This window comes from Abrus precatorius, unplaced genomic scaffold (assembly GCF_003935025.1).
Source record: "Abrus precatorius isolate BTA unplaced genomic scaffold, Abrus_2018 Scaffold0, whole genome shotgun sequence".
In the NCBI taxonomy this organism is placed as follows: Eukaryota; Viridiplantae; Streptophyta; class Magnoliopsida; order Fabales; family Fabaceae; genus Abrus; species Abrus precatorius.
In genome coordinates, this window is record NW_020874290.1 from 1,489,765 (window position 1) to 1,492,264 (window position 2,500).

The 2,500-nt window shown below is 35.2% G+C and overlaps 1 pseudogene; it reads left to right on the forward strand.

Annotated features, from left to right (window-relative positions):
- The window catches only part of LOC113870275, a 65,797-nt pseudogene that overhangs the window by 2,630 nt on the left and 60,667 nt on the right, over positions 1 to 2,500 (forward strand).

A 2,500-nucleotide genomic window follows, 5' to 3' on the forward strand; every position in this document is an offset into this window, starting at 1 on the left:
ATCGCAACTTCGAATATGGAATTCAAAGGTATCAAATAGGAAATGATACTCTGAATCATAGAACTATAATGAAATACACGATCAACCAACATTTATCAAATTTGAAAAAGAGTCAGAAGAAATGGTTCGATCTTCTTATTTTTATTTCTCGAACGGAGAGATCCATGAATCGGGATCCTAATGCATATAGATACAAATGGTCCAATGGGAGCAAGAATTTCCAGGAACATTTGGACCATTTCATTTCTGAGCAGAATAGCCGTTTTCAAGTAGTGTTCGATCGATTACATATTAATCAATATTCGATTGATTGGTCTGAGGTTATCGACAAAAAATATTTGTTTAAGTCACTTTGTTTCTTTTTGTCCAAGTTACTTCTTTTTTTGTCCAAGTTTCTTCTCTTTTTGTCTAACTCACTTCCTTTTTTCTTTGTGAGTTTCGGGAGTATCCCCATTCATAGGTCCGAGATCCACATCTATGAGTTGAAAGGTCCGAATGATCCACTCTGTAATCAGTTGTTAGAATCAATAGGTCTTCAAATCTTTCATTTGAAAAAAAGGAAACCCTTATTATTGGATGACCATGATACTTCCCAAAAATCGAAATTCTTGATCAATGGAGGAACAATATCACCATTTTTGTTCAATAAGATACCAAAGTGGATGATTGACTCATTCCATACTAGAAAGAATTGCAGGAAATCTTTTGATAACACGGATTCCTATTTCTCAACGATATCCCACGATCAAGACAATTGGCTGAATCCCGTGAAACCATTTCATAGAAGTTCATTGATATCCTCTTTTTATAAAGCAAATCGACTTCGATTCTTGAATAATCGATATCACTTCTGCTTCTATTGTAACAAAAGATTCCCTTTTTATGTGGAAAAGGCCTGTATCAATAATAATGATTTTACGTATGGACAATTCCTCAATATCTTGTTCATTCGCAACAAAATATTTTCTTTTTGCGGTGGTAAAAAAAAACATGCTTTTTGGGGGAGAGATACTATTTCACCAATCGAGTCACAGGTATCTAACATATTGATACCTAACGATTTTCCGCAAAGTGGCGACGAAGGGTATAACTTGTACAAATCTTTCCATTTTCCAATTCGATCCGATCCATTCGTTCGTAGAGCTATTTACTCGATCGCAGACATTTCTGGAACACCTCTAACAGAGGGACAAATAGTCAATTTTGAAAGAACTTATTGTCAATCTCTTTCAGATATGAATCTACCTGATTCAGAAGGGAAGAACTTGCATCAGTATCTCAATTTCAATTCAAACATGGGTTTGATTCACACTCCATGTTCTGAGAAATATTTACCATCCGAAAAGAGGAAAAAACGGAGTCCTTGTCCAAAAAAATGCCTTGAGAAAGGGCAGATGTATAGAACCTTTCAACGAGATAGTGCTTTTTCAACTCTTTCAAAATGGAATCTATTCCAAACATATATACCATGGTTCCTTACCTCGACAGGGTACAAATATATAAATTTCATATTTTTAGATACTTTTTCAGACCTATTGCCGATACTAAGTAGCAGCCAAAAATTTGTATCCATTTTTCATGATATTATGCATGGATCAGATATATCATGGCGAATTCTTCAGATTCCATTGTGTCTTTCACAATGCAATCTGATAAGTAAGATATGGAATCTGATAAGTGAGATTCCGAGTAATTGTTTACATAATCTTCTTCTATCCGAAGAAATTTTTCATCGAAATAATGAATCACTATTGATATCGACACATCTGAGATCGCTAAATGTTCGGGAGTTCCTCTATTCAATCCTTTTCCTTCTTCTTGTTGCTGGATATCTCGTTCGTACACATCTTCTCTTTGTTTCTCGAGTCTATAGTGAGTTACAGACAGAGTTCGAAAAGGTCAAATCTTTGATGATTCCATCATACATGATTGAGTTGCGAAAACTTCTAGATAGGTATCCCACATCTGAACTGAATTCTTTCTGGTTAAAGAATCTCTTTCTAGTTGCTCTGGAACAATTAGGAGATTCTCTAGAAGAAATACGGGGTTCTGCTTCTGGTGGCCCCATGCTATGGGGTGGTGGTCCCGCTTATGGGGTCAAATCAATACGTTCTAAGAAGAAATATTGGAATCTCATCGATCTCATAAGTATCATACCAAATCCCATCAATCGAATCGCTTTTTCGAGAAATACGAGACATGTAAGTCATACAAGTAAAGCGATCTATTCCTTGATAAGAAAAATAAAAAACGTGAATGGTGATTGGATTGATGATAAAATAGAATCCTGGGTCTCGAACAGTGATTCGATTGATGATAAAGAAAGAGAATTCTTGGTTCAGTTCTCTACCTTAACGACAGAAACAAGGATTGATCAAATTCTATTGAGTCTGACTCATAGTGATCATTTATCAAAGAATAACTCTGGTTATCAAATGATTGAACAACCGGGAGCAATTTACTTACGATACTTAGTTGACATTCATAAAAAGTATCTAAT